The 12,702-nt window shown below is 38.7% G+C and overlaps 1 protein-coding gene across 1 annotated transcript in view; it reads left to right on the forward strand.

Annotated features, from left to right (window-relative positions):
* The window catches only part of NRG1 (neuregulin 1), an 882,008-nt gene that overhangs the window by 675,296 nt on the left and 194,010 nt on the right, over positions 1 to 12,702 (forward strand). The gene's annotated exons all lie outside the window — the stretch shown is intronic.

Below are 12,702 nucleotides of genomic sequence, written 5' to 3' on the forward strand. Positions count from 1 at the left end.
AATGTTTTGACCAGGTTAATTGACTTTAGTCAGTTAAACTTGAATAGTTAAGTGAACTATGTATTATTTTCCTCCTTTGAAATAATCACAGAACCTACTGTTTTAGAATAATTTCAAAGCTAAGACAATGTTTGAATTAATATTCTCTAATTATTATTAAAATTGTATACTTCTCTATCTTAAAATAACTGTCTTAAAAACCACACATTTAGCAATTTTAAAGAGAAAAATATTAAGATGTATCAAAATTGAACAGTGTTAATTAAATGCCTTAGAAAATAGACTCATTTATTATCCATCAAATATTTCTGACATATCTAACAGGTAAAAAGCACTCTATTCAGTACAATGAAATATGTAATTCCAATAACACAGAATCTTCCTTCAAAGAACTTACCACCTATTTATGGGTAGATTAATATGCATTCATCATCAAGAAGACAGAGCTTTGATCAGTGACATATGAACAATATAATCAGGCATGTTCCTTACTTTCTAGGATTTGCAATGTAAGGGAGAAAGATTAGGCCAAAGAATGATGTTAAAAATATGAATTATTTTTGTACTCTGGGCCATTTTAATATGAAATATATGCAGATAGATCTGCATTTTTGGCAGTACCAGTCATGGTGTTAGTGTGCAAACAGATGCCACACCCTTGACCACATAAAGAGGACATTACCTTTACCAGCCATGTGCCCCTTTCCCAGATCTTAGAGAGCTTTGCAAACCCAAGTGCTCAAAGCTTGGTAAAGAGGGGATGCTCTCGATGGTGAGAATGGGCGGATGATCTGAATCATTCAGGCTTGATAATGCAAACACCATGACTTGAAAAGTTTAAAAAATCAGCTATTTAGTCAAATGTCAATGTAGTCAATGTAGCAAACCCCAACTGTTAAATGTGTCTGCATTTTTACTATATTCCTCAAAATATGTTTATAGTCTCCTTCAAACCAAAATGAATTTTGATGGTATTTTTAAAAATTACTAATGCAAAACTAATTAGTTACTGGCCTTGGAAGGGACTCCTGCAAGTGTCGGGCTCTGAAAATTACTAGCTTCACCATAATTCCACCGTAGTTCATAGATGATTTCAAAACATGGCAAGTGTGATTGAAGACATACAAGTCTAATTAAATATGAGCTCCATCATCACAGAATGGTGATATTAAAACAGTTAGGGATAGTTCATGAGGGCTCTTATTGATAATCTGAGACTCTGTCTCCAGAAATAGTGATGTCTGATTGTACAAACAATTCCATTAATGTATAGATCAACATGCGTAGTTCTGACCTCAGTTCCAACATTTTCTTCAGAAATGGGGCTCAATTTGTCAAAATCAGGCTCACTAAATTTTTTATTACCATTTTACTTTGCCTATACAGGTAGTCTGTGGGCTGTTAAAGCATGTTATATTATTGAGTATTCTAAGATTGTTCCAGGATTGAAATATTTTAGATTATTTTGGTCTCTTGGAATTAGTTAATGCATACCACAACTTTCTTTGAAAAAAAATATATTTGAGCCAAAGTGGTGTTAGGGAAGTGTTTTATGTTTTAATGAGATTGGGAAGAGGAAACAAATTCATCTGGTGATAGTAAGAACTTTTCCAAATGGCATAGCTACAATTTCATTCCAGCTGATTCTGTGGAATTGAAACCTTTTACTCTGCTTTTCTGTTTTCTAAAGAAGTTTGCATTTGGGTTATTTGTACAGGTCAGCAGATATATCCTTAGGTCCTAGAGCAAAAACAATCCAAACACATCTTTTATCCATGCCCGAAATTTTGCTGCTTCAGGACCATGGACCTTCCTTAGGAACATGCTCACATTTCCCCAATAATTCCTTAGACTGATATACAGGGTGGGGCAAAAGCAGGTTTAGCTGTTCATATGGAAAATAATACAATAATTAATAATAATACAAGAACAAACTCTGTTTTGTGTACTCACAACTATAAACTTATTTTGCCCCACCCTGTATTTTTGAGTTAAATTATTATTTAAAAATAAGTTTTTTATGTCTGCCGTGAATGTGCATCAGAGTTTATATAGCATTCATCTTCATGGCAGGTGCTTTATCTTACTGATTATTTTGGCAGAAAACACATACCAAAAATATCCCTGTGAGAAATAAAAACAAAGCTCTATCCTCCAAAAATAGAAAGAAGTCACAACTGTTCAGGTTGCCCTTGGACCTGTGGACAAGGCACATGAACCTCCTTGGAGTCCATCTGATGTCTGTGATTCTGGCTGAAACTCAGAGAAAGGTTTGGAGACAGGATGGCCTACAAATAGAAGAGCTAGGATTCCTGAGTTGGGTTTGATCTGCTATCTGTGAAATTTTCCAAGTTACCTTCCTATATGCCTTGTTGTGTCCTTTCAAAAAATGGGTTTTTTGATCTAATGATGTAAAATATAAAATATAAAGTAAAAGGACATTTAGAGCCTGGAAAATGCTTTAGATGCAGCTTGTCTTTTATTTGTCTTTTTGTTTTAAAGATGAGGAAAGTAAAAGCTGGGAAAGTTAATTCCCCAAGTCCATAGAATCCGGAAATGGCAGAGCTGGGAGAGTCACTGCAGATTCCAAAATTTCTTCCTATTTGTCATTTCCCCTCCCCCTCAATAACTTGATGTCTGAAGCACTGTATAAATTAAAATGTTTTTATAAATGCATTAGTTTACTATTGCTCTGTAACAAATTACTCAATTTTGGCATCCAAAGCCAACACTCATTTATTAGCTCCCAGTTCTGTCAGTCGGAAATCTGGGCATGGCATAACTGGGTCTTACAAGGCTGAAATCGAACTGTTGACTAGCCTGTGTTCTAGACTGGTGCTCGGGTCTTCTTCCAGGTTTATTCAGGACTCAGTTCCTTGTGGTCTAGGACTGAAGTTCCTGCTTGGTTGCTGGTTGTCAGCCAAGCTCCCAGAGGATGCCCTTTGATCCTCTCACTACATGGCAGCTGCATCTTGAAAGCCAACAGGAAGATTTTTCACATCAGGAAAAACCCATCCCCCCCCCTTTTTTTTTTTTTAAAAAAAAAAAAAGGCAATTGATTTCAGAGAGAGGAAGAAAGAGGGAGAGAGAGAAACATCAATAGTCATTGATCGGCTGCCTCCTGGATGCCCCCTGCTGGGGATCGAGCCTGCAATCCGGCTTGTGCGCTGGCCGGGAATCCAACCGTGATCGCCTGGATCCTAGGTCGATGCTGAGCCCCGCCAGTGGGCAAAACCCATCCCTCCGTGTAAGGGCTCCCCTTTTTAGTTCATGTCCACCCAATTTAAATTCCCTCTGGATGAGCTCAAATTCAGCGGATGGAGAACCTAACCAGAGAAGCGGTTTCCCATAACATCTTCAAGTCCCACCACACTCAAGGCGAAGGGATTACTCAGGTCCTGGACACCACGACAGAAGTCTTACGATGAGAATTAGAATTCTCTTTACCAAGTTGGTAATATTCCACCCATTCAAGGACTAGTTTTCTTTTTTGTCTCCTTTCCCTCCTGCTGCCTGCCGTCGGGCCCGTTTAGTCTTCTGTACTAGAGAAAACCCAGAAAGGGATGACGAGAGGAGGTGAATTGGGATCAGTGTGGTGGAAGCTTCAAATCCACTCAAAAATGTGATTTTTATGGTTTAATTTATTCTTTGTATACTTAAGCATCAATGGCCTGGAGTAATCCAGTATTACCTATTCAGGAATTACTGAATATTTTAAAAATTACTCCCCACCCCCACATAAAACTCCCTTTAGTAAAGTTGGCTTAAATTCAGAGATTTGGGGGAGACCTGAGTTGGGTTGGTAGGAGCTTCAGCCAACAGCTAGAGCTCAGGGGACAGTGGCAACCACAGGAAGTGCCATTTTCCTAGGGTCTGCTGGAAGCTGGACACTTGACTCACACGAGCTCATTTAACCCTCACAAGAGTGATGCTACAAGAGATATTATAGCCCCAGTTTACAGAGGAGGGGACAGCTGTGACGCGGCAGAGTCAGAATTCAGCGCTCTGTCTGAGTCATGGGTGCTTTCTGGGGGACAGGCTCTTTTTATCAGGTTTCCTTCCATCCAGGCCCGAGGCAGAGACTGACCCTCGGAGGCTCCCAGGACAGAGAGATTGGGGGGTGGCAGGTGGGGCTGCTGAGTGACAGGCACCCTCTGAGATGGAGGCCATTTTAAGTAATCAAAGAATATCAACTCTAGGCCCTGGCTGGGTAGCTCAGTTGTTTAGACCATAGTCCTGGTACGCCAAAGTTGTGGGTTTGATCCCCGGTCAGGGCGCAGACAAGAAGCAACCAATGAATGCATTAATAGGTTTGTACAACAAATTGATGTTTCTTCCTCTCTCTTTCTCTCCCTAAAATAAATAAGTTTAAAAATATGTTTAATCAACTATATAAAAGGAACTCTTATTTCTCCCTTCCGGAGTAATAATTAAATTTTTCAAAAGTCAAAATGAAGGCCATTCATAATAAAGTCAGTTTTCTTTATAGAGGAATTTACAAATAAGGTATTAGTTGAATTTTATAATTCCTCATTATGGTGCCTGAGTAATAAGTGTTGATATTATTTTTTAATGTGGGGAAATAAGGCATACAGTCGGTAAACAATGGCTAAAGTGGATTTAACTACATAAAAATGTAGTGACAGAAATCAGAGCGCTCTGTTCTTGAATCCTGCTCACTGTAACTTAGGTTGAACCAATCAATTAAGATACAGCGCACACAGCTGCAGAGCTTGGAAAACACAGTTGCTTCTTGGAAGTCCAGTTTGCGTTGGAGTAAAAAGTTAAATTTGGAAAATTTTCAAAACCCTTCAACGGCTGCTCAATCACTCTGAAGCTGAATTAACTGTAAATTGTGAATCCTTTGAATTCATTTAGTCCCTTTGAATATACTTATGGCGAGTGTGTACTTTAAGGAGATACAGGGAGGATTCCCGAGGCAACATTCCTGCATAGCAGGGAGACACACTTGAAAAGAAATAATTATAATAATGTAGGTGCTAAACTGAACAAGCATACAAGGAAGACGCACATGCAGCAGCAGTTGGTTCTGTTTGGGAGCATCTGGGAAAAAACAGAACAAGCAAATTTTGAAATGGGTCTGGAAGGAAGAGTGGAAGTCTATGAGGCAGAAAAGGGGAAGGAATTTCTAGGTAGGGGGCAAAACAGAGGTAAAGGCATAGAAGTAGGAAAAGATATACTTTAGTGTGACCAGAATGCAGTGAATGCACAGAAGAGAGAAAAATGGGTTGAATATTTTTGCAACACTTAGATTGAGAAAGACTTGGCTACCCTCTACAGGGAAGTTTCAGCTTCATAGCAACAGGAACCCACTAGAGATATGATGTCAAGAAGGACAAGATAACAGCTATGTTTTTGAAGGTTAACTCTGGAGCAGGAAGGAGAATGGCTGAGTGGGCCAAAGGACCCAGGCTGGGTTACAGTGAAGGCCGTAGGGGATCAGTTTATAAGCTGCTTCAAAGGGAATGGGGGACACCAAATGGCTGGAATTGGGGGAGGAAAGAAGTAAGGAGAAAAAGAACAGGTAATGCCTAATTTATGATCTTGTGCTATGTTTTTTGTTTGTTTTGTTTTTTGAGGTGAAGGAAGGGTGGGGATTAATAAACTATCCTTTGGACATGGTTCATTTGAGGTGGTTGGAAGTAGAAGTTTGTAGTTCAGAAAAACATTATACACACATTTGTGAATTATCAACATTTGAGATAGTGGCAGTGAATGACATCTTTATAGGATTATCATGTAGTTAAGAAGAAAACAGTTTTAAATATTGGGCCATGAGCTGGCATTTAAGAAACAGGTAGAAAAGAGAGAGAACATTCTGCCACTGAAATATGACTGCAAGTCCCAAGAAAAGGTTTCAAGATGATGTGTGGATCAGTGTGCTCTAGGCATAAGGACCACAAAGAACACACTTCGTCTGACAGCAAGGAAGGCATTGGCAAATTTTGAACAATTTTATTAGATTGGTGGTGAGTAGGGGGAGGAGGTGGATTCCTTGAGCTGATAAAAAAGAACTGAGAGTGTTTGTTTGTAAAAGGAAAGGAGGGTCAAAAGAAAGGCTTTTGTTATGGCTTCTTTGTTAGAGTGGGGAAAAATACTGTTCATGGAGAAAACTGGGTAATTGGGGTGACTCAGGCATATTTTAGACATTCAGTTGGATATCTGGGTCCAGAATCACCTCCCAGAGTTTCTCTAGGCCCCAAAGAACCCTACCTATTGGATAGGACCCTAGACAAGGCCAGAGCTCCCTGAACCATTTCAACTAAGAGGTTTCCATCTTCCACCTTGGGAAAAGTTGGAACAAACCCAATCTTTATGATGAAGCCGAAAAGACAATGAGAATGTAATCTTCTGCATGGTTGGTCACCAGTTATTTTTTGGACGTTCATTTGGTTTCCGTCAAGTTAGCTAATTGTTCTGCTAAATTATCTTTTAAAGATGACTTGCCTTCTTGAGTTGTTAATACTTGGGAAATTCTTTTCCCAAATGAATGAGAACTGAAAGACATATATACTTTTTTAACACACACATACACAAAAATTCCCAAACATATATATGTAGTGTGTTGAAATTTGGTCTGTTGCGAAGTAACTTGAATTCTAGGCCTGGGTCCAGGGTGGAGATGGCTGTAACATTCCACTTGAGAACTTCACTCTTGGCTCTCAACTTAAAACCAAAAATCCCTATTCAAGTCAGATATATGAAGTATTGGGCTCCAACATGAGGAGGAACTGAAAAAAGGAGGTTTTCATAAAGACTTAGTGAGGAAGTTAAAAGGAATTATGTGGGAAGGAAGCAAAGAGTAATTGTGCTGTGATTACATGCCTGGGCCAGGTACAGAATGTCATGGGTCGGTTTTTCATTCCATTCAGCCCAGTTACCGTGATGACAATATGAAGTAATTCCCTATGTAGTATAATCTGTTTTGGAAGTGCTTTCTACCAGGTGTCTCTGTGGGACATACCGAAGAAAAGAGTTGATATGTTAAATGACTCTTACTGTTCAAATATTTGAAGTACTAATTCATCATTCATGACATTAAATTTATATTTTAAGATAGTTATATGTTTTATAGGGGTGAATCTTTTCACAATTATGAGTCAAGTGCCTCTTGAAAGGAAGGATGTTAACCTTGGGGAAGATCTTGTGGGATGACTCTTAAAAGACATGGACACATCTGAATCTCTTGGCTGAGCATTAGATGTTCACAGAATCTGAACCCCAGCTCCCTATGGAGAAATCCCTCTGCCTTTGCTGTATGCATAGGGATGGTGGGAAGGGAAAGGCGCACAGTGTAAGAGGAATTAAAGCTTAACTCAAAGCTAGTTCTAAGGTGTTCCTGGGTGCAATTTGCTGAAATGACTACATCTGGGCTTACCACTAGTCTGCAAAGAAAGAAAGAATCGTATGGGGAGAGGAAACTTATATTGTGCCCATGCTACGAAGGGGTTTTTAACCTCTCCATTAGCATTGGTGTGTTTTCAGGTTTTCACCCATTATAATTTTGTTAGAACATCCTTGCTAAAACCCAGCTGTTTTATGGGCCTCTTTGACATGTCACAAGAACCCAAGAGAGGAAATGGAGCCCATAAATGTAATCTACAGGCACAACTTGCAGAGGCAATTGAGGGGAAAAAGTAATTATCCTTCTTGACATTTTACCATTTCTTAAAAGTTATCACCTCACCTCTTAAAGTTTTGAAAGATTATACTGATTAGTCAAGGTTTTTATTTTATACGTTTCTTCTCAGAAATGCTCATTTCAACAGATGTGAGTCCAAGGCGACTTCCCTAGTATCTTAGTCATTATCATTTAAAAATTTGACCAAATAAATATAAGCACATGCACATCTTTGTATGTACAGTCTTATGGGCATTTGAAAGTAATTCTGTTTATCTTCATTTATCCACCAATTAACAAAACGCATGTGATTGGCTATGATGAAAGAGGCACAGTGCTAGAGATGTAACACAGAACACTAAATAGTCACAGTCTTTGCTCTCAAAGAGATTCCTGCCCAGTGAGAACAGATCACTGAAAAAAAATTATGTAATAACAAACTGGAAGAAATGTTATAAAGGAGATGCAAAGGTGTGATGGGGGAGAAACACAGTTTTCAAAGGTGATGGAAAGCTTTTCTAAGTAACTGAAATCCAGTTGGAGCCTGAGAAATCAGGGGAATTAGACAAAATATAGTAGCTGTGGTAAAACGCAGGCAGAGGAAACAGCGAGCACAAAGGCACCGAGGATGGAAGGAATGGCAGGCTTTGGAGGCAGGTTGCAGAGGCCTCCGAGAGCAAAGCATGGAGAGCGAGGGACGGGGAACAGGGAGAGAAGGCTGGAGTTGGGCCCAGCCTAACCCTTCAAGAGCATTAGATGTGGTTCTGGGAAGCAAAGGGCAGCTGGGTTAGATTTACTCTTCAAAAGAGCTCCCAATTGGAGGGGGCAAGAGTCCAGGTAGAAAGCTTTACTATGGGCAAAGCAAAGAAAGAATGAAGGCTTGGATTTGGGTGGTGTTTAGTGAACACTGATAAAGGGAGGCTGACGTCAAATGTCAGGACTTGGGGATGGGTCGGATGTAGAAAAGGTGTCAAAGATTATTAACAGAGTAGGTAATGAGTAACTGATTGATAGAAAGTGGAACTATTAGCACCAGGTTTTTAATAGTTATCCTATCCATTTAAATTCATTCTATGCAAAACTATTTAGTGCTTACTAGATGCACAGTGTGGTGCTGGGAATTCTAATGGCCAGCAATGTGAGAGAGGTGGGTAACATAAATAAATAATCTCAGCTTCTTACAGGCTCACATTCAAATATAGTGTTTCTCATCCCCAATAGCGGAAAGAGAAACAATAACTATATCCCCACACACATACATGTATTAACACAGTTGTATACACACATGCGTGTCTGAATATGTGTATGTGCATTATTCAGTGTCCCAAAAAATGTATACATGCTTTAACAGCTGATAGCTCAATTTTGAAAATGAAATGTATTTTAATAAACACTGCCTTTATAATTATTCAAAGTGCTTTTATACATTTTTTGGGGGACACCCTATATATGTATATTTAAACATGAGGTATTTGCATCACATACGCATCTCAATCAAGTACATGTTGCAAGGAGATTGGGGAAGATCAAAATAAATAATTACTGTGAAGGTGAAGAAGTGAAATAGAAAAGTTGCAGGAGAACTATTTTCTCCTTAAAATAAATTAAAATGTTTCAAAAACTATTAAGTCTTATATCTTCACCTTATTACAGAAGAGACTTCTGATACTGGCTCTGTTTATCAAATAAGTTCATACAAAGAAATTAGGCACTAGTCCTCAGCTATATAATCCACTTTTAATCTATGTTGTATCCCTACAATCTTGAGAGTAATATTTTCAGTAATAATAGTGACAAATAACAATAATCATCGTTGTGTAGTAATTTTTAAAAACCACACAAACAAGCAGAAAACCAAAGATTTCATTTTAATGTGGTTTGAACATTACCTTTTTAGTATTTATCTTTGGATTCTAAACTCACACTTTTTTTCTCAAACTGACTTCACAGAAGACAAAATACGGTTAATTAGTAATTCTGTTAAATATTTGCCCAAACTGGAAATAGTGTTTTGCCAGTTTTGCCGGGGCATATTGTTGGACAGAAGCCCTTCGTTGAACAAATTTCAACTTGCACGTTGGTTCCAAGAGTCTAAACATACAGGACAATTGCTAATCTGTGAATTCTTAAGGCTCCTTTCATCTCATTTTCCTCACATGATAGTCTTTGTGTGTTTCAGTTTTGTGGGTATTTCTTTTGATTGCTTGTAAATGTCTCCTGTTTATAGCGATAGCATTACCTAATCTCTAAGATAGTATAGGAGCTAATGAAGCCTACTTTTCTGGGCCCCTCACATCCAAGGGCCCCTTTAATATTCTTGGACTTAAATCTGCATTTTTAATTTTGTGTTCTTTACCTTTAAAAACATCTCTCAAATTTTATGAGCTTCACGCCCTGGAAAACTCATCTGTCCCTGCTTTGCATCTGTATTATAATTAATTTGTTTTTATAGCTTTCTCAAAATACTTAGCTTCATGAGACTAGGGGTGATTTTTGTTTGTTTCTCTGCCATCTAGCACTTATTTCAGTAAATGCTTGGTGAATGAATGAATAAGCCATGCACATTTAGTGATTGTTTTGGGACTGGCTCGGTGAGTGAGATCTTCTCTTGCCTTCCTGAATCTTTATTAATGCCAAGTTTGTTGTAGTTTTTAAAAAGTAATCTTTATATAAATTATCTTGTTACTTCATTTTTAAAAAGTTAAATGGATCTATTTGCAAAATTGTAGATTAAATTCTCATTTTTTGTTAATATGACAGTATTTTGTAAAAATGCAATCTATATTCCCATGTTAATGTTCTTTCATTTTATTTATTTACTTATTTTTAAATTTTTCTTGGAGTATTTTCTAATGAGATTTAGTCAGAGAGTTGACCAGTTTTGTAGATTCTGAGGATGCTTCTAAAAGTCAAGCGTAGCCAGAGAAAAATGTTATGGTGCATGGTTGCACTTATTTCAACTTGTCCTTGAATATAAAAGATCTGTTCTGTCTTTATTTCTCAAGTTGCTTATTTATGAATCTCCACACTGTTTTTCAGGAGTTGGCATTGTTGACAGCTTGACATATGTTACCAGAGCCCATGCAGCTTCCATGATATACATTCTAAGAGTTGAACACTACAAAGCAAAGTCATAAAATTATACCATGAAGATATGTCATCCTTCCTAAATTAGACAACTGAGGTTCATATTTTTATTTTCAAAAAAAGAAAATATTTTCCCTCCTTTCTCCATCTATGTTCTAATCATTTCCAAGGTATTTTTTAAAATTCACTTTGCCACCTCCTGACCACAGAGATGAATAATTTAAGAACAATCTCAAATACTCGATAAATCATAAATATTTTAACTATCAAAAAAATGGACTTTTATTTGGTTAACCTTTTAGCTAGTCATAAATAAAGTAAAAAAATAAGCCTGTGAAAAAAATTAACATGAGGTAACATAAAGGATAAAGACTTGTAAACGATATATTAGTAGAAAACATTTTTTTGGAGTTTGCCATGAGTTTCCTGACAAATCAGTGGCAATTGGCCATTCAAATATGACTCCAGAATCTGAACAAAGTCCCAGGAAGCAAACTTGTCATCCAGGTGCCGCTTCATCATCTTTAATGTCTCTTCAACATTTATCATTGTGATTTCTGTGCTCTCTTTTTCCCCCTATCACATGAAACAAGGAAAAACAATTATTGAAGGCTCGTTTATATCGACCTTCCTTCCTTCATATCCACTCATTCCCTAGGCCTGAGCCCTTCCACTGGAACCCTGGCATTGCTTAGGGGCTGCCCTGCTTTCCTGCAGTGGCACCGAGTACCAGCAAGCCTTTCTGCAAGTCCTTCATGCTTGGTTAGGGAAAGCTGTCCTCTACGACTACAGATTTGTTCCAGTGGAAAATTATCACAAAATTCTGGGATCTTCCATGATCCTCACTGAAAAATGACTGTAATGAGGAATTAATAAGCTGTCTTGTGAAGTAAAACATCTAGATAAGAAACAAAAGTACTGAATGGCAGTATTTCCATAGCTATGCGTTTCATTGCTACTTACTGGCTACCTGTTTTTTGGTAAGGTCTGAAATTTTTTAAACTCCAAAATAAGCTTTCCTTTATATCCTTCCATTTTAAAATAATGATATATTTGATAACATGCAGCTGTTTTGTACTAAGCCCTTACAGGGTCTCTCACATCCTATAGATAAAGTACCCTTTTGGAAAGGACTCCCCTTTTTCTGAATTTCCCTGTTTCCTGCTTGTTGAGCAGTGTCCCCTCCTGGGAAAGTAGAGTTATTTCAGCCAACGTTGGGACCCCATTTTACATTAGAATTTGTGGAGTATTATAGTGCTATTCAGATATATTCATATTCTTTCCCCAGAATCTGCTGTTTCTATGGTCCAGAATAATTTATATTTTTGTTGAAAGGCTATCAGGAGATATTTGAACATTAAACTTTTTCAAGATAATGATGGCAGTGCTGCTCAGATATCTTTTCACAATGAAAGCCACCCAACAGAGTTTGGTTCTTATTACAATGCCAATTAAAAGAGAATGAAGTTATTCTTATTTTAGGACAGTTTCAAAATGAATGTTTTTGCCCCCCTCCCTTCCCACATACAAGGAGGCACCGCAGAGTTGACTTTTACTTAAATTGTGGCAATTGGAAGATCCACCCAGGAGGCTGGATGCAGGTAATGTTCAGTAGGCACTGAACCCCACGGAATGGGAAATCAGGAGCCAGGCATTTTAAAGTGGGGTGCGTTCATTTCATACACGGATTGTCCATGCTCACCCCTTCCCGACCACAACCCAGATCGGTCACTGTCAATCACCTTGGCAGTTGGTCACAGCAGGGAGGCAGCTAGGAGCCTGCTTTCTGGGCCCGATTCTGGGCGGCTCGCGGCGCGGTCGCTCGGGCCCTAACTCCTGCCCTGGCCGCTGGCTGCTGACGCGCGGCGCTCCCCGCTCCTCGGAAGCCTCCACCAGAGGGAGGAAAAGGGCCGGGCAGCTGCGCCGCGGCTCGGCCGCGGGGAGCCCCGTCCCGGCGTCGCGCGGAGGACCTG

Source organism: Miniopterus schreibersii (assembly GCF_964146895.1).
Source record: "Miniopterus schreibersii genome assembly, chromosome: 2".
Taxonomy (NCBI): Eukaryota; Metazoa; Chordata; class Mammalia; order Chiroptera; family Miniopteridae; genus Miniopterus; species Miniopterus schreibersii.